The following is a 21,200-nucleotide window of genomic DNA, read 5'->3' on the forward strand; positions in this document are numbered from 1 at the left end:
GAACGTTGTTGGTGAAGTCTATCTCTGGTGAGTTTTCTTTCTGATTTAGTTTCTTTTCACGAAGTTTTGTTAATTCTTGCATATGATTATCTTATGATTGAGTCTCCTAGGTTATTTTCTAAGATTTGAATTGCTTTGTTTAGGTTTAATTTCTGTTTGATTCAGTATTTTTGCTGAGATTAGTAACAAAATTACTACTACTAGTTATTACTAGTACGATTTAGTATCAAAATTGCTAGTACTAGTTATTTGGGTGTTTTATTTTGTGTGTGGTGTTGTGTTCCAAAGAAAAAAAATACAAGACTTGTTTTGTTAGCACAGCAAAAGAAAAGGTGTTCTGAAATTTGAACAAAGGCCTATCTTTATCTAACATCAAGATTTCTTAGAGCTTCTTGTGCATCTGCAGGGAAACAAAGCCATGACAAAGTATTGACTTCAAAGGAATTAAGAGACAGATGTGTCAATACTTCTATACAATTCTATGATTTTCAAGACCTTCTCGACTGTAGCTTAATGTGCTTGTCTTAAAATATCAAGTATGCTTTGTTATATATTGATTGATTAATGTGTGTGCCTTATTTTTTCTGTTATGTGCAAGATATGTTTAGTTACCGTATGTTGTTGCCCTTTAAACTTTTACAAAATTCACTTTTTGACCAAATACTCGATCTAAAGTTCCATCTTCTGTTGAAAGTAGTCCACCATTATAGGTTCCCTTAGAATGTTGTGAAGATATGGCTCGAGATAGAAGTTTAAGGTTAACGTCTTCGAGTACTTCAACAACTACAAATGTGATTAGAGCTAAACATACATATTGTGGTACAGAATAAGGAATTGCGACATAGAAACTAAAAACTATTCCCAAGCACACCAAGATTTCTACGGGTTAAGAAACTTATACACTGAGACGATGGAAGTAACATATTTTTGGATCTCCTCTGTAGTTTTTTCACTATTATCGCAATCTTGATCATCATCTTCGTCTTGTTTTGTCTCTTTTGCACATAAAAGGAATGGTTGGGTAATACCTTTATGCACTAAGTCATTTTGAATCTTCTCACTATTGGATTTTGGTAGCAGAACATCCTCTAGTTCCAACATTGGAGGTTCTCTAAAGGTAGTCCACAAGCATAACATGTAACAAACCATGCAAAGCCATTATCCAGCCTGGTAAAGTTTCTTAGTTAAAAGTGATATTTAGGAACTTAAAGTTAGTTTGAAACAAGTAGGCAACAACTAGACAACATGCCATTCCAAGTGCACTTGCACTTAAACCAACTGAAGCCTTCATTCGCAGGTGCAGAGGAACACAATCAGTGCTTTAATGCTTATTAACTACCCTTGACAAACCAAGCCCACAAAATAGACGTCCAAATAGATTTAAGTATATCGAGTTGAAGTGATAAGCCAGTACATATTGTTGTTCCTGTCCCTTTATGTGTTGATACTAGTGATGAAGTTCCTTTGGGTCGTCTCAAAACTGTCTGTAAAAAATCATCCTCAAACTCTTAAGTCTGCAATATCTTCACAAACAGATATCCTTACCCCTTCACTGTCAGGGTCCTTCGTACCAAGCAAAAACGTCGTTAAGAGAAGGCTGGTATGTTTTCCACCTTGCTTGCTCGAAAAAGAACTCATTCTTCTGCTTGCTATCTACTCCAATTCCCTCCTATTGTTTTTGTATGATGATCTGGTAAATCTTAGGGATAGGCGTAGCAAGCACATTACCTCAAAAGCCAAAAAAACTCCCCTTCCGAAGGACTCTCCCAAACCTGCAATCCAGATCACAATCCAAAAATAAATAAGTTTCTTCCCCTACTTCTTGTTCCAGTTCCATGTCCAAAATCTAACCAACTCCTATTCCCCGCCTCGTCGCTCGCCTTTTTTAATTGAGGCGCCAATCAATACAAAAAATTAAAATATTTAATTGCACATACAAATATTCAAAATTTGAATAACAATTATATATATTAGCAAATACTATAATAATTACTATAGAAGAATTAATTTTTTTCAATAAAAAAATGGACAGCACATTGAAAGCAATAAGCAGTCAGCATCATTTTACAGTAAACAACGCCTCATTAGTTTTAAGGTAGGTGTCTCAAGAGGAAATTTTCTTTTCTTCTGTTAGATGAAAACATTGGTTGAATAATAAAAAATTTTAGATTAATTATACTAATATTCTTAGCATGGCTTATTGTTCTACAGGGTCTCATCCTCCATCTATTGACACGGCTAAAGCTAAGGTTATTGGTGTTAGAGTAATACTACAACCTGTTTCCAGTGGTAAACAGGTGCGATCACATTTTATTTTTTTTTTATTTCAGTTCTTCCGTACATTTTGTACTAATGTTGATGTAATACAGTTTGGTCATGTGTATGCCTGTCTAAAGATTCAATTGACCAACTTGTTACCATTTGTGCCTATGAACTTGTTATATTCTCACTTAAGATATGACATATAACTTGTTTTATTGAAATATCACATGTAGATTTGAATTTAAATTGATTAGCTATTCTAATCTTATCTTTTTTATACTCTTTTGTATGAGAGGTTATAGATATACGAATTATTTCTGAAGATGTTCGTAGATGTACATATACAAAAAAGAATTACTGGTCCTACAAGGACTTTCTGATTTTTATATTGACCTTTTATGATATGACGTTTTTCTCTAACATTTTCTTTATTTTTTTAAATTAAAAATCATATAACTTTATTTTAATTGATTTTAAAATTGTTGTAGGTAAGTATATAATGGATAAAAGTTGGATACTTATTGGAAATAGAGCGTTACCACAATATTTAAAGGGTGTGGAGCTATTTTTGAATTTTGCATTTTCTAATCTTGAGGTTGGTATAAGAATTCAATGTTCGTGCATAAAATGCAATAATGTTCTTTGGAAAACGCGAGATGAAGTGAGAATAGATTTGTGTAGGTTTGGAATGAATCAAACATATAAAAAGTGGATTCATCATGACGAGCTAGATCTATCTTCAGATGATGAAACAAATCTTAGTGAACATTCAAGTTTAGAAAATGATGATGCTCCAATTTATGAAATGTTGCATGATATATATCATGGTGTTCCCAGCAATAGTGATTAGTTTAATGACACAATTGAGTCTCCGAACGAAGAGCCTAATACAAAAGCTAAGAGATTCTATAAGTTAATGAAAGATGCAGAAAATCGATTGTATCCAAGTTGTGAAAAGTATTCCAAACTCTCTTTTATAGTGCGTCTTTTTCAAATGAAGTGTATTGATGGATGGAGTAATACTTCATTTGACTCTTTGTTGAAATTACTTAGTGATGCTTTACCTAAAGAGAATGTGCTCCCAGATTCTATTTATGAAGTTCAAAAGATAATAAAAGATTTGGGTTTAGATTATGTGATGATAGATACATGCGTTAATAATTCTATCTTATATAGAAAGGAATATGTTAATCTTGGAAAATGTCCTAAATGTGGTGAAAAAAGATGGACAATGAGAAATGGAAAAGATTCCAATAGTGAAGTTGCTTCATGTAATTTGAATAACAAAAAGAAAGGAATTTCTAAAAGATTCTTAGATACTTTCCTATTATACCTAGATTACAACGATTGTTTATGACAAAAGGAACCGCAAAAGAAATGAGGTGGCATAAGGATGAACGAGTTGATGATGGAGTGTTATGACATCCTGCTGATTCATTGTCATGTAAAAGTTTTGATGAAAAATATCCAAATTTTTCTTCAGATCCTCGTAGTATAAGACTTGGAGTTGCTTCAGATGATTTTAATCCTTTTGGTTCAATGAGTAATTCATATAGCATGTGGCCAGTTATCTTGATTCCATATAATCTTCCCCCGTGGCTATGCATTAAACAATCTAATCTTTTGTTGTCTTTACTTATTCCTGGACTGAAAGGTCCTGGTATGGATATTGACGTGTATCTCCAACCTTTGGTTGATGATTTGAAAATCTTATGGGGGGATGGAATTGAGACTTATGATGCTTTTATGAAACAAAATTTTCAATTACATTTTCATTGTTGTGGACAATCAATGATTTTCCTGCTTATGGTATTTTATCCGGTTGGAGCACTAAAGGTAAATAAGCTTGTCCAGTTTGTCATGTGCATACTTGCTCTTCTTACTTGAAACATGGTCGAAAGCAATGTTATATGGGTCATCGTAGGTTCTTGGAGATGAATCATCCTTATCGTCAAAATAAATGTTTTTTCGATAACACAAAGGAAGAAAGAATTTCCCCACATGCTTTGAGTGGTGAAGATGTGCTTGTGCAACTTAATACCTCTTTGCAAAGGCCTGCTGATGACAACACAAGAAAAAGAAAACGAGATACTGAAAGACATGATAATTGGAAAAAGAAATGTATATTCTTTGAACTTCCATATTGGTAGACTTTATTGTTGAGACATAATTTGGATGTGATGCACATTGAAAAGAATATTAGTGAAAGTGTGTTAGGTACATTGTTGGATATTGAAGGGAAAACAAAGGACACCCTGAAATCTCGATTGGACTTACAAGAAATGGGATCAAAAAGTCCCTTCATTCCATAAAAACTGGGCATAAATACATACTTCCTCCAGCAAGTTATACGATGTCTAAGGCCGAAAGGATTCAATTTTGTCAGCTCGTCAAAGAAGTTAAGTTTCCCGATGCTTACGCTTCTAACATTAGTCGCTGGATCAAGGAAGCTAAAATTTTTGGGCTTAAAAGTCATGATCATCATGTTCTCTTTCAATGTATAGTACCACTTATCATTAAAGAAATTTTACCAAAAGATGCACATGACCCATCAATTGAATTCTCATTGTTATTTAATGATTTGTGTTCTGAAGAGTTATCTATGGAGAAACTAGATCAGATAAATAAAAGCATACGAGTAACATTATGTAAATTAGAACGTGTGTTCATGCCGACGTTCTTTGATGTTATGGTTCATTTGGCAAATGAGGCAAAGTTGGGTGGTCCTGTTCAATTTCGATGGATGTATTACATTGAAAGATTGGTTTCTTACTTTTTAAATCTATTCTTTTGATTTAAATTTTAGTAAAATATTAATATTTTTCTTCATAGATTCCTACGAACCTTGAAAGGTTATGTACGCAACAATTATCGTGTAGAAGGATCAATTGCTGAGGGTCAAATTACAGGGAATGCATTACATTGTGCTCTAGATATTTGAGCGATATGGAAACAACGCAAAATCGTCCGGATAGGAATTCTAATTCTTCTAACATTGACAACAATAGCTTATCTATATTTAGTTGTCATGGTGAACCACTAGCAGTGGGTTTCTGGACTAATTTGAATACTTTAGAAACCAATCAGGCTCATTTTTACATTCTCCAGAATTATGAGGAAGTAAGACCTTGGATTGAGTAAGATATGGTTCACGTTTAAATCAATTTCTTACAAACACTTAACAATTATGTCTAATTTTTTTTTCAAATCTCCACAAGTAAAGGGAACATCTTGAAATTTTAACAAAGGAGAATAATAGAAATGTAGCAAAGAGACACAAGGAGGAATTTCCTATATGGTTTGAAAAAAAGGTAAAATCATTCATTTGATGATTTGCATACTTATTCTTTTAAATAACATTAATATTATTTGTGATTTTGTAATTAAAATACTACAGGTGATACAGTTAAAGGAAAATGGTGATAACCGAATTACTGAAGAATTACTAATTTTGGCAAGACCTCCAGATCCTCGAGTTTTTTGTTATAACGGATATATCTTGAATGGTTCTCGATTTCGAACAATGGAATCTGAGCTAGGTTTGAAAACTTAAAATAGTGGTGTGGTTGTGACGAGTGATGAACATACAGGAAATATTGATTATTTTGGAAGGATAAGAAGAATTTTAGATATCCAATATATCAACAATAAATCCGTTATGTTTATCCCGATGTGATTTGTTTGAAGTTCCTCCTCAAGGTCGTAGTCAAAGTAGAGGTTACAAAAAAGATGAATATGGATTTGTCAGTGTAGATATAACACGACTTCATTACACAAGTGATCCATTCATTATAGGTTCACAGGCTCAATCAGTGTATTATGTAAAACATGGTCAAAGTGAAAAATGGCATTCAGTGATAAGGGTAAGACCACAACATTTTGTATGATCTTCCCGAACAAAAAGATGAAATGGAACAATATCAACTGATTGACTTAGTTGAAAGAGGAGAAACAATTCAAGAAGTAGAGTTGGAGCATGATAACATCAGAATAGAAAGAGAAGATATTGATGGAGTGAGTGTTGAAGCACCTCTAAATAACGAGGAAGAAGCCGCCTTAGTAGTTGTAGATGATCTTGATCACAAAAATGTAGATGACTTCAGTGATTCTGCAATAGATGAAGATACTAGTGAATATGATGAAGTTGTGGATGATGATTGGTTTTGATTTTCAAATTGTCATCAAGATAAAATTTGTTAGAATAAGTTTGTTCATAGAAGCTTTATTTTTCACTTACCGAAACAATTAATTTCTATTTTCTACTTTTCCCATATCTCTTCATATTTATTCTTAAAAACTTTACTTGTTTCTCTCAATTTTTGAACATTATTTTATCACTTTATTATTTTGGCGTTGCTTTTGTTTTTTAATTGCTATGTTTTAAATTCATGATTTGTAATTTTCACTAGTCTTTATTTGTATAATATTATAGTATGTTGCAGCTAATTATGCAGTGGGATATTACTAGGTTTGTTGTTGTGGTGGTTGCAGCCAACCATGATGTAAAAAATGTATATTTCTAATGATAATAAAACTGTCGATGTAAGTGCAATCCCGCCTCCAGGTAAAATTTATCCATTTGTTAAATTGTATTTTTTTCAAATCTAGATCATATATGTTTTATTTACATATATTTTAATATCTTTATGTACTTTTAAAGAAAAAAAAGGAAGGGAAGAGGAAAGACAACAGGGCTTTCAACCCAAAAGAAACGTAAGGAAAATGAAAATGGAATATTGAAGGTGATCATCCCACCAGATCGAACAGTTGCAGTAGGTCCTGGAGCTAAAGATTTTATTACCGAGATCTCTGTTAAAATACTCCATAATGCTAGATATGATGTGAACAATTGGAAGGGAGTTCCTGATCTAGCAAAGAATATTATTGTTGCTTATATGCTGGTAATGTACTTTTTTCTTTGTATTTTTTTTTGGTTGAAATAGTAAATGGTTAGTAATGATATCTCTTATTATGTAGTTCTCTGTCTCTTATATCTTGTCAACAAGCTCAGCTATTTGGCTTTCTTTTGTATTATAATTGATGGATAGACAATGAATGAATCATTAGTTGTGTTCTCTGTCGTTTTCTTTTGTTGAAATGGTAAATTTTTCATAGTGGTGTTTATGATTTTAGAGCTCTCTGTATCTTTTTGTTGTTGTTGTTGGTATTTCTGATAATGTAATCTTCCCCTCGAGGGAATTGTGGCTTCCCCTTAACTGCCAGGTTTGGTGCTTCTCCCCTTTATATTAAGGATGCTAGTCAATGCTTCTCCAACTTGATTTAGTAGCATCTATATGAGTATCCCTATACATGTTGTTGAATGATCTTATTGGAGCGAACCCTTAAGGATGGAATTTATGCTTTTTCGATGTTTATGATCTTTCTCTCCATACTAGGCAATTGTTCAATGACCTTAAGGTCTTCTTTTCAGTAGCTTTAATTGCAAAGTTAGCCAAGTAGCCTGCCATCTTGTTACCTTCTCTGTACATGTGATGTGTTGTACTGTTACCTAAATCTTTTTCGTTTCTCGTTTTATCTCATATCCATACTTAATAATTTTCATGATGTGTTTTTTATTTTGAATCCATAAAATCAAGTCTTCATTTAACTATATATAGAAATGACACTTTGAAACTTATCAACTAGCTCCAGAATCGAGGACATGTAGGAGACAATGTAGACTTATTGCCTTATCAGTTTGATGTGTGCCTGGGATGAAGAACTGAAATATGACTGTTAAGTAGACACCCAGCTGAGCGATCCCATAGAAAGTGCAATCAGGCTTGGCTACATGACACTGAAGACTCTTGAAGAAATGTTTTAAACTCACTTGCACTGTCATTGCATCTCCTCTCTTAAGTGTTATTCTTGTCCTTGACTGAGTACTTAAATTTTGTTCATCTGTTGGACTATGTGCTTGTTCTCCTATTATTGACAACTTTCAAATTTCAACGCCAAGTGTGATTAGGCTGGTAGAAACTTGCTAATGGAGATCACCATACTTTTAATAGAAACATTAAGGACGTCACCGACATTTTTCATTTTCTCCACAAAGTTCTGTAACTGGTGCATGGGTGGAACTTGTATAAGGGTCTGACAAATATTGGGCCATATCAAGGGCTGCTTGTCATTCAAGTACATCAGACCTTGACAAGGACTTACAGATGGGCACATCTTAAATAACAACAGACTTGTAACATTTCGCTTCAAAAGTAAGAAAATGCATTGGTTGTTGAGAATGAGGAGGGGGCTTTTTTACCAGCTTGATTAGTATGTGGTTAGGGGTGTTCTTTCCACTTGGAACTTCATTGTCACTAGGAACTAATTAATTATTTATACTATTTTGATTACAGGACACCTTTAAGCTTCCGGACATACAACACAATCGTGATACCATTCTTCAAACAACAAAAAATTTATATCGATATCGTTGGAGCAGACATCATGATCATTTCAAGAAATTTTCTACAAAAGAGGAGAGTCTGCAAAATATACCAATGATACGCTCAAACTTACTTCTCAAATAAGAAGTAAAGCGGTCGTTTCAAGTAAATAACCCAACTAATGAGGTTGGGATCGTTCCCACGAGGAAAATAGTTTAGACTTAACTTCAATCTATTATTACTATTGTTCAGTCAATTACTTCCTTGGAAAGCAAAAATTATAAAAAGAGGGGTTTTCTATTTCTAAATAAATGAAAATAACTAGCGAAATTAAAGGAGACAACTAACAGCTTCAAATGTTTGAGTTTAATCAATTAATCAAAGTAACTAGGGTTTATGTGTTCCCCACAGGTTCATAACTTAATAATTCTAACTATAACAATTCTTTCCTAGTATCTTGCATGCAAAGTGATAAGTTATGTATTTCTAAATCCTTGGTCCGACATCTAGAAAACTTCACTCCGCACCTTGGTCCGGCTACGTGTGTTGCTATACTAACCCTTACCTCTACCTCATATTAAGCATTGTATTTGATATTTGAGTAAGTTATTACCTCGTACCAATCAATACTAGCCTATTAGATAGTATACACTAATTCTATGTTGATAATTCTTTTCCTATTATCTACCTCATTGGTCCGGCAAGTAGCATTAAGGCGAGTTCTAACGTTGGCCATCCATTAAAAAGACTTCTAAGCGAAAGAATTGTCAATACATGCAAGACACTATTCTAGAATTGTTATTTAAGTTAGGTTTTACCTCATTATTCGCCTATGGTTCCCACAACCCTAGTTATGGAGTTTAGTTACCCATATTCATAATCACAATATTCAAATATATGATATAAGAATTCATGCACTTACTTCAATGAGAAAGATTAAAATCCAAACGTTCACTTGATTAATCAACAAAAATCACCAACAATCAATTACTGAAATTAATTGAAGAACAAAGATTCTCCAAAAGTGTAACAATAATCCTCAAGTCTAATCCACAAAAGAAGCTCAAATAATCAAGAGTCTAACAAAAAGTCTAAAAATAATCAAGAGTCTATCAAAGAGTCTAAAAATAATCAAGAGTCTAACCCCAAAAACGAGGTTTTTCAAACTATTTATAAAAATAAAAACCTAATAAAATAAGGACTCTCTTTGCTGGAAATCTTTCAAAACGCGGCTGGGTCGACGGACCTCGCGACGGATCGTCGTGGTCACGACGGGCCATCATGGATTCCGTTATCCCATACTTGTGCAATTTCTTCTGCTGCTCTCTTCATTACCCTCGATGGAAGGTATGACGGATCGTCACAGGCACAACGGTCCGTCGAGGGTCTCTATTCCAAAACACTTGAACTCTTGGAATTCGGGTACTGGGACTACTTCTCTGATCTTCATGACGAACCAGCAGGACGGACCGTCATGGCTACGACGGTCCGTCATGCACTCCGTAACCCCACACTTGGTCAGAATTCCCCATCTTCCTTCAGCAGCTGCACTACGATGCCACCTACGGACTGTCACGAGCACGACGAACCGTCACAAGCTCCGTAGGTGGTACTTTTCTATATTTCTTGCTCAAAAAGCTCCGCATTTATCTTTTAGAAAGATTTCCTGAAAATAAAGAGAAACTTACATAAAAATTATTACAAAAAGGCTTTTGGACACACTGAACTTAAGGAAAAAGCATTAAAAATACCGTGAAACCACGGTATATCAACACCCTCAACTTAAATTCGTTGTTTGTCCTCAAGCGACGCACTATGACTCAATACAAAATCTTTGTACAATAGTATCCATGTTTTATCCTTTGCAATCATTTGGCTATCAATCCCGATCAATCTCATTATATTTATGCATGCTATCACTATTAGGCTTGAATTATGTGGAATCAGACCATGACACATACTCATCACGCCCTAACACCTATCCTCTTCAATTTCTCACCGAGGTGCTAATATTTCCGGTATTGCAACTAGTGTCCTCACTTCAAAACAAAATCCTCATTTTTCACACAATGATTTCAGTTTGAGTATAAGGATTAATTTTCAACACTCACTCTCAGAACAAATTCACACTCATTCATACATATTGCCATAAGATTGCCCTTATTTTTACTGCTTTAAGTTCGCTATACAACTCTTAGGATCACGATAGGACTTTCTTAACTTGTAACATAGGCTCAGGGTCAGGTAGGGTATATTTAGGTATACTTTAGTGACTTTGTGCCTTCCTTGAAATATCGGCTAAACATACCACTTTATCATTTTATTTCGCCCAGTTTCTCATATTCTTTCACCTTGCTATTTTCCCTTCTTTCTTCATTTGTGTAAGTGACTCTCTTCTTTTCTTGCTTGTATTTCTTGTATTTCTTTTTATTTTTTTTTACTTGAGTCGCTTAACTTTTGTTATTTCTCTCTCTTTGTTCTTTCAACCCCACTTTCCAGAGCATTCCTCATAATAGCCACCCTCAACTCATGGCTTTGCCATGAATCAAAGTACACAATACCCAAAGTTGGGTCAGGGCCATAAAAAGGGTTGTTTACTGCATTAGCCACCCTCAACTTATGCTTTTGGCATAAGCTGAGGTGAACATGTCCAAGGAGGGACCAGAGCCAACACATTATTCTCACAAAAGATCAGTTGGGGTGAAAAATAAAGGTCTAGTTTAAGCTCAAATCATTTGGATCAAAGAAGGATTAATTTCATTTGGTTTTCATTTATTTAGGCTAAAAATGGGCTATATTGAACAAGGGCCTTGATCCGTTCCTAATTATCTATTACAGCTTACTTCTAGCAGGACTAACCAGGCAAGTTCTAGCTCAGTACAAATAGTGGACTATTCAAATCTTCCTCACACTCACTTGACATCTTATTACTCTACCAGATTATCTGACACCTAGTTCGAATTTTAGACTTAGGGTCATGCAGTGGTGTACCTCTATGTCATGCTTAGAGCCACACATTTATCAATTACTATGCCTAGTCATGCATCATTTTCCATTTTATCAGGATATCATTTTAGCCATCATGCTTCAGAATTAAACTATGTACACAAGATATAGACATGCCGGTTCAATAGAAAAAATAATCAGTCTCTTGGGGAAATAGAACACAGGCAAGAAAACCCCAAAAGAGGATAGTGAATTGGGCTACTCAGACTTCACTCTAGCACTCACTTTCAATTTACCCCACCCCCAACAAAAAGACATGCAATTGTACCCAATGCATAAAAATTGAAATACAAGAGTGGAAGGGAAGCAAACCTGGGGCGCAAAGCACCGACGATCAGCAAGCTGGTGGGTTCGGTTCCCCGGAACCCACTACCTCTGTAATCTGGACACCTTCAGTAGTGTCCACAGCATCGACAACACTATCAGCAGAGCCTCACGCTATCTCCACATTTCTAGAGCTAGATGCCCCAACAGCTAACTCTACTGCCCTCATCTGACGTGCCTCCTCATCAACAAGCGAGGCTCTCCTCGCAGCCTCCATCTCACGGCGCTCCTTCTTCCGTGCTCGAGCCTCATCCTCCTCTCGACCCCTACGCCTTTTGGCATGCTCTTGAGGGGGAGGTGGTGGAATTCTAGAAGTGGTGAATAAGGCCGCCATCACTGTGTCTTCAGCAGGCTCTGCAGAAGGGGCCTCAGACTCAGGCACCCTAGCCTCTAAGATCATATCGATGTCTCTGCGAAGACTGTCGACCGCAACCTGAAGGGTCGTCACATCCACCTGAGGGGCTGACCGTGCTAGCACCCTAAACTCAAAAGCGTCCAAGCGCTGATGGACCTCAGCGATCTTCCGCTCTATGTGCTGGACCATTCTCCGCTCTAAGCGCTCTTCTGCCTCAGCAATAGACCTCTGCATCCAAGGCTGGATGTGATGCAGAAGTGTAGCCATTTGTGCCTCTAATTTCTGGACCCTAGCAAGCGGGACCAGAGCGGGGAAAGGGGCTGAGCGAGAGGAGCTCGGGGCAGTGCTACTACCCGAAATAGACTCGACCGGGGTAGTGTCAGTGGAAGCCGCCTGTGTAGCCGTGCGGGCCTGTGCTACCGTATCAGCCAGATTGTCACCAAGTGAAGGCAACTCAGGACGGGGCCCTCTGCGTGGAGCCAACTCATTCGCCTCATCCCTGATGAGGTCGATATCAACAGTGCCCAGCGGGGTCTTGAGCTGATCAACGTGCCATATAGGCACACCTACGGACCTGCATAGAGAAAATATCATGCACGGGAAAGGGTAAGTAGTTGTGACCTTAAAAGCCCTCTTGTGCATGACCGCCTGTAGAAGCCAAGCAAAATCCACCTCAAACCCGGCTATCATCGCCGCCATCAGTACTGCTCGATCCCATGTGACTATATTATCCGCGGTTGTGGGGGAAAGGCAGTGGTGGACAATCAACCACAAAAACTTCGCCGTGAAGGTCAGGTTAGCTTTCTTGATGGCTCCCTTCGGCTCGGTCACCCAGTCAGCACCCTCTCCATCAACGGACAAGTGCAGGGCTATCCATCTCTTGGTGGTCTCTCTCAGCGATGGCTCACGCAGGAATTGGCCATCTTTGACAATTTGCCACCGGTAGTCAAACTCGGCGGTGAGAGGGGTCCGGTTGGCATCAAATTCTCGCCGTATAGATATCAGCGGATGGCAGGCAGGGAGATATCAACCTGAATGCCACATACTCGGACATGCTCCAGTGGGGCCTGTTTAGCGGGGGCAACCCGCCTATCAATCTGTGATCGCAGAGTAGCTACGTAGGAGGCGTAGAACTCTCGGACCAACTCTTCACTATAACGTCCCAACGGACGCGCTGTCCACTCCAGTCGATGTCTGGTGAAGAGATTGTGGATCTCTGGCATCGTCGGGAGACTTCCCGTAAGGACCCGCCGCTCCAATGTAAGTGTCTGTGACATGAATCCTTTGTCATTCAAAAACTTTGCGTCAGAATAGACTTAATACTGCCCGTCGACACACCACCGGTTGGTTTGGTTGGCAACCGGGGTGAGAGCACGAGTCGGTGAACCGGGTGTGGATTCAGAACTGTCTGCCTTATCAGACGAGGCAGACTGTGCAGCGGTTGCGAGTGCAGGGACCTCAGCAGATCCGGAGGCTTCCTCCGACCATGAAACTCCTAAGGAGCCATACGCTGCTTCTTCATTGGTAGCTGACCCAGAAGGTGTGCCGGTCAGTGTGCGCTCCTCATCAGACTGGGAGGCAGTGACTACGCTGGAAGCCACCTTTTTGGGTGTGGCTTTTGCAGCACGTGCAGCCGGGATGGGGTGGAAGTGCCTGGGGGCACGTACTCGGGGTCACGCTCATCATCAGAGCCAATGACCAGGCAGGCAGACGGGGCGACAGACTTCAATCGTCCGTGTGCGTAGACTCGATCTTGTTTTGGTGCCATAATAGATAGTACCTGTAAAGAATCAATATTAGTACTAGAAGGAGCAAATAATACAAGCAAAACCATACAAAATAAATAAAAGAGTTAGGATGTAATGACATTTCTATAGTAACAGTGAAACACGACGGACCAGGTGACGGCTCATCGTGAGTACGACGGACCGTCATGGGGTCCGTCATGTCTTACTTAAACTATGTTTATGTGGAGAACCCTGAAGGGAAGTCTCTGACAAGTATGACGGTATATGCAGGACGGACCATCGAGGGTATGACGGTCCATCGTAGTTGTCCGCAAGAGGACACTTGGAAAAAGTATGGAGACCCTTAGGAGAGGGGTCTCTGACCGTCATAACGGTTATGCAGGACGGACCGTCGAGGGTATGACGGTCCGTCGTAGATGTCCGTTGGAGGACACATAGAAAAGGTGAGAGACCCTTAGGAATAGGGTCTCTGACAACCAGAACGGTTGTGCAGTACGGACCATCGTGGGAACGACGCTCCGTCGCATGTGTCCGTTGGAGGACACTTAGAAAAAGTGAGAGACCCTTAGGAATAGGGTCTCTGACACCCAGAACGGTTGAGCAGGACGGACCGTCGTGGGAACGACGGTCCGTCACATGTGACCGTTGGTGGACACTTGGAGAGAATTGGACAGTGGGGGTGTTAGGGATGTTGGGATGGACCCAATGACGGTCCATCGTGGGTACGACGGTCCGTCATCGGGGTCTCGTTCGTCATTCAGTGACAAAACTGGGGATGCCCCATTCATCCCCTATGACCCAAATGGAATTGTTAGTGTTTTAACCTAAATTTGTCTAACCCAAATACCTAGTAAACTAGCAATGCTAAAGCACCTATTTCTAGAGTTTTAACACGGCAATTTTTTTGGATTCTCAACCTAGGTCAAACAGAATTTTATTAAAGAATGAACCCATCAAGAAGAACTAGGCTAATACTAATTGATAAACAAAAATGCAATGTAAATGAGTAGAAATCAGAGACACATACCTGAGAATTTGAGAAAAACAAGCGAGGAAGGTACTTGGTGATCAAGTAAAGAACCACAGCGGCAGACTCCGACTAGTAGATAGTGAATTTTAGGAATTGGGGAATTTGGAAGAATGATCTGTTGAAAGAGAGGGGGTTATGAACTTGGAAGTTGAAAAGGGAGGGAAATGGGAGGAAGAGTGAAGGAGTGAAGGGGGTGGGGGTTTTAAATGTTAAGAATTTTTAAAAACCTCTATTCGGGTCGGGTCGGGTATGCTTCATTAATGACGCGACGAGTCCCCGACGATGGTCAGTCGCATGTGCCCTAGTTTTGAAAATAACAGAAAGACGTACCTGGCACGACGGATTCATGCGACGATCCGTCACAACCGTGACGTGCTTTCGATGTATCCGTCAGTGACTGGTGCAGAGTGATTTTCTGTAGAATTTCCTGGTGATGTGCCTGCAAATTTAAAACCCATTAGTAGAAAATGCTACCATTACTGAAAAGAAAGAAGAAAAAAACTATTAAGTATTGGGTTGCCTCCCAACAACCGCCTGATTTAACGTCGCGGCACGACTGAGGACACTTGATTACTCAGCCTTCATCAAGATGGTATGCCTCTATCACTTCATTCACCGATGCAGTATGCCCAAAATAGAGTTTTATTCGTTCTCCATTCATCTTAAACTACACTCCCTCCTTGGTTTCTAACTCAACTGCTCCATGAGGGAATACTTGGGTAATCAAGTAAGGGCCAGTCCGTTTGGACTTGATCTTGCCCGGAAGCCAACACAACCTAGAACTGTCTAAAAACACCAAATCCCCAACCATAAACTCTCGTTTTTCACTTTTTTTAGGTCATTATCCTTCTTCATCTTTTCTTTGTAGGATACAGCAGATACCGATTGGAGCTCACCACTCTGCCTTATGGACCTATAAATGTTGAAGGTCTCTTCTTCATTGCTCAACCGAAATTTCATCTGCCCCTTTTCCATATCAACTAAGGCTCTACCCGTAGCAAGGAATGGCCTCCCAAGAATAATAGGCACTTCAAAATCGACTTCACAATCAAGAATAACAAAATCTGCCGGAAAAATGAACGACTCCACTTTTACTTGCACATCGTGGAGTATCCCTATAGGCCTTTTCACTGTTCGATCAGCCATGAGTAGCCGCATCGCAGTGGGCTTTGGGTCACCCCAACCCAACTTCTTGTAAATCGAGAGGGGCATGAGATTTATGCTTGCCCCCAGATCGCATAATGCTTTCGCAAAATGTAATGACCTGACTGTACAAGGAATAGTGAATGCACCCGGATCTTCTTTCTTTTGTACGAGAGATCTTGTAGAAATAGCACTACAATGCTGCATTCTATCATCATCCTCGAAAGTGACCGATCTTTTCATTGTAACCAGATCTTTCATAAACTTGGCATAACCAGGCATTTGTTTTAGAGCTTCTACCAAAGGGACATTGATAGAAAGTTGCTTCAACATTGTTATAAAACGCCGATATTTACCATCCTCGGTCTTTTTCACTAATCTCTGAGGAAAGGGGGGTCGTGGTCTAGGCATGGGAATTACCTTTATAGGGACTTCTGCATCTTTTCCAGTGCTATCTTCTGCTTCACCACTACCCTCTACCACCTTATCATTATCCTTTCTCACCTTTTCCTCATTAGACGGCATAGGTGGGTCAATGGTTTGCTTACCACCCCGAGTAGTGATTGCCATACAGTGTGCATCATTTTTCAGATTTTGGACAGTGTTGCTAGGAAGAGTGCCCGGTTGCCGTGTGTTCACAGTCGTAGGTAATTGGGCCATTTGCAACTCGATCTGCTTAATCGATATTGCATGTGTATCGACTTTTTGCCCAATACCCGCTAAATCACTCCTTAACTCTTTAATGTGCTCATCACTAGCATCGAACCTCCTCATCATTTTGTGCAACATATCCTCAACTCGTGCCATACTATCTCCACCATCCCTAGGAGTAACTTCACGATTTTGAGGAGGGACATAGGGCCCATTCCTATCATTTCTGTTACCGTAGTTACCCCTGTTGAAGTTGTTGTCGCGGTTGTAGTTTCCATCTCGGACATAATGACCCTCACAATTATAGTTACCATAGATCCGACCTTGGTTCCCTTGACCTTGGCGCTAATTATCCTGATTTGAGCCTTGAGCACTCGGTCGGAAACCCCCCGTCTGCTCATTTACAGCATAGGAATCCTTCGCATAATAGCATTCATCATTAGGTGGTGGTGGTTTAGACAAGTAGTTAACTGCATTTATCTTTTCTGCACCCCCAGTGATAAGTTTTAATACCAACCCAAGATCAGTTCTCATCTGAGCCATTTCTTCACGAATCTCATCTGTGGCAGGGTTGTGAGTGGACTGCACTGCGAAGGTATTTCTCCCAGTATCTGACTTCCTAGTACTCTAAGCTTTATTGTTCCGGGATATTTTCTCTAACTTTTCAGCAATCTCAGCATAGGGACACTCCCCATAAGATCCACCTGATATAGTGTCCAACACCGCTTTATTATAATCATCCTATCCCCGATAGAAGTATTCCTTCAGAGACTCATCATCTATACGGTGATTGGGGACGTTTCTCAAAAACAAGGTGAATCTATCCCAAGAACTACTAATTGACTCTCCTGGTAGTGCCACAAAGTTGTTCACTCAATCTTTGTGGTTTAGTTTCTTGGAGACCGGGTAGTAGCGTGCTAAGAAAACGTCCCTTAGTTGGTTCCAAGTGAAAATTGAGTTGTAAGGGAGCTCAGTAAACCAAATAGCAGCCTCTCCCGTCAGTGAGAGAGGAAACACTCTTAGCCCTATTACATCTAGTCCAAGTCAGGCCTCCCTACATAGCTTTTACACACTGCCCTTACCTTAGCTATATGGGCATGTGGATCCTCATAAGGTAGCCCTGAAAACAACCTCTGGCAGTGAGCATTTGCATCAGGCTACTAGTTACCACAAAGGTGTGGCCTGGTGGTAAAGGGGGCAAGACAAGCGGCCCATCGGAGTCTGCTATATTGTCATAGCCTCGGTAGTATTCTTGGGGACGTGGAGCGGGAGTGTGTCCCCCCTGTTGGTTTTCACCCGGAGCATCGGGTAACAACTGACCATGAACATCAGCAGGAGCTGGGATGTTCTGGTTTGGATCATCATCATTAATTCCCAAGTTTCGATTCATGTTGCACAGTGTACGCTCTAATTCATGATCGTAGGGAAACAAGGGTTTTCTTCCTCTCCGTGTATTTGGCATATAAGGAAGATGGTTCTGCAAGAATTAAAAACAATAAAACAAACTGAAATCAAGAAAATATCAACTAAACTATAGTAATAAGATTAAGTTAATATAAAAGCTACTTTCCCCGACAGCGGCTCCAAAATTTGATACGCTCAAACTTACGTCTCAAATAAGAAGTAAAGCGGTCGTGTCAAGTAAATAACCCAACTAATAAGGTTGGGATCGTTCCCACGAGGAAAATAGTTTAAACTTAACTTCAATCTATTATTACTATTGTTCAGTCAATTACTTCCTTGGAAAGCAAAAATGATAAAAAGGGGGGTTTTCTATTTCTAAATAAATGAAAATAGAGAAATTAAAGGAGACAACTAACAGCTTCAAATGTTGGAGTGTAATAAATTAATCAAAGTAACTATGGTCTACGTGTTCCGCACAGGTTCATAACTTGATAATTCTAACTATAACAATTCTTTCCTAGTATCTTGCATGCAAAGTGATAAGTTATATATTTATAAATCTTTGGTCCGGCATCTATTTGCTGGAAATCTTTCAAAAACGCGGATGGGTCGACGGACCTCGCGACGGATCGTCGTGGTCACGACGGGCCGTCATGGATTCCGTTATCCCATACTTGTGCAATTTATTCTGCTACTCTCTTCAGTACCCTCGACGGCAGGTATGATGGATCGTCACACGCACAACGGTCCGTCGAGGGTCTCCGTTCCAAAATATTTGAACTCTTGGAATTTGGGTACTGGGACTACTTCTCTGATCTTCATGACGAACCAGCAGGACGGACCGTCATGGCTATGACGGTCCGTCACGCACTCCGTAACCCCACACTTGGTCAGAATTCCCCATCTTTCTTCAGCAGCTGCACTACGATGCCACGTACGGACCGTCACGAGCACGACGAACCGTCACAAGCTCCGTAGGTGGTACTTTTCTATATTTCTTGCTCAAAAACCTCCGCATTTATCTTTTAGACAGATTTCCTGCAAATAAAGAGAAACTTACATAAAAATTAATACAAAAAGGCTTTTGGACACACTAAACTTAAGGAAAAAGCATTAAAAATATCGTGAAACCACGGTATATCAACCAACAAATGTTAATGAAACTGGATGGAAATTCTTGGTAGACTACTTCACTCTGATGAATTTAAGGTAGTTAAAATTAAAAATTTAAACCTTTTATACTTTTTGCTGTCTTTTTTTACTTATTAAATATTCATATCAAAATAAATTTCTAAACTTTAAATTAATGCAGAAAATGAGTGAATGAAACAAAAATAACAAGGCAAAAAGAAAAGTGAATCGTATTTGCGGCAGAAAAACTTTTCAAGTGGTGTCTTATGAAGCGGTGAGATATATGTCTTTCTTTTGATCGATTATTCTTACAATTTGGACAATAACATAATTTCATTTGTTTTGACAGAGGGTACAACCATTGGAAAAGAGCCAATTTTCAAAAACTTTGGGAAATAACTCACATGAAGCCAAATGGGCAATGGGTTACTAGTGCTTCTGCTGAAGTCAATGTACTTTTTCTTTAACCTTTATTAATAGAGTGAGTTTATTTAAATTATATGGAGAATTAAAGTTTGTATAACTTTTTTTGTAGGAAAAAGTGAAAGACGTTATTGCTGAAAAAATTCAAGAAATTGAAGAGGGTACCGATGTGGATCCTATTACCAATGCTGCATTTGTGCAAATAATGGGAGAAAAATCAAAGTACATTCTTGGTCAAGGATCTGAAATTAAGTCAGCAAGTAGAATCTCTAGAAATGAAATTCAAGAACAACTTCAAGCACAACAAAAGGAAGCAGAAGAAGAACGCTATAAACGAGAGAGTGTAGAGATCAAACTAATTAAGTTAAAAATCAACTTGAAGAGGAGCGAAAGAACCGAGAAGTAATGGAATTTTTTTTAGTGAATGACCAAAAATTGTTAAAAGAGAGCATGATGGCGCTAGTATCTCATTTGAAGAATCCCAATGTATTTATTTATAGTATACATCACTAAATTAGTAGATGTTTCATCTCTACATAATTTTTGTAACTCTCACTATACATATTCACCTCTTCCTCGTTCGATTCTTCTTTTATCGACATACTAAGTTATTAATTTGTACCATATTTAACAGAATGACCTTCCTGCTTCAATTTTCAATATCTTTACAACTTCAACTACTTCTAATGAGACAAGTTCTGCAAGTCTAATGAATAACAATTGAGTAAGTAACTTTTACTTAAATTATTTATCTTTTTAGTAAATGTCACTATTAGGAGTATTTAGTAGGTATTAGTACAAATTTTGTTTGGGCTAGTAATTCATCTCCTTATGTTAGTTGTATCTCTATGCATATCCATCAATCATTTTAATTAAATCAAACAAACTCAATTCTTGATATATATTTACTTAAAGCTTATAATCTTTCTATTGATGAGCAATTGCAGGAAGATTTACATGTAAAGAAAAATCAAGAATCAAAGATGCAGAAAGAGTTGGATAACTTGAAAGACGTCTTGAATTTTGAGAAGCAAAACTTAGAAATGGCTATTTATGATTGTGATAAATTCAACACATTGTGCAATGAGAAAGATGTAGAGCTTAAGGTATTATTTAAATGTGATTAAATTTGATTTATCAAGGGGACAATCATTCATTTTATTCCTCCATTCTTTAATTTATAGGCTGCACCAATAGAGAAGCAAAACTTAGAAATGCGGCTTCCAAAGTTGAGTTCTCAAGGTTCAAAGAAAACTACTCCGAAAGAATTGGTTGACGCAAATAATCAGGTAATGCTAAAAACTATTATTTGGCCCTTATATTTTGTCCAGAATAGTATC

The 21,200-nt window shown here is 38.4% G+C and overlaps 2 pseudogenes; one reads left to right on the top strand and one right to left on the bottom strand.

Moving 5' to 3' along the window:
• The first annotated feature begins 6,171 nt into the window (after positions 1-6,171).
• LOC114076870 lies at positions 6,172-20,584 on the top strand (annotated as a pseudogene).
• Positions 7,901-8,584, bottom strand: LOC107016384 (annotated as a pseudogene).
• Positions 20,585-21,200: the final 616 nt, after the last annotated feature.

This window comes from Solanum pennellii, chromosome 4 (genome assembly GCF_001406875.1).
Source record: "Solanum pennellii chromosome 4, SPENNV200".
Classification (NCBI taxonomy): domain Eukaryota; kingdom Viridiplantae; phylum Streptophyta; class Magnoliopsida; order Solanales; family Solanaceae; genus Solanum; species Solanum pennellii.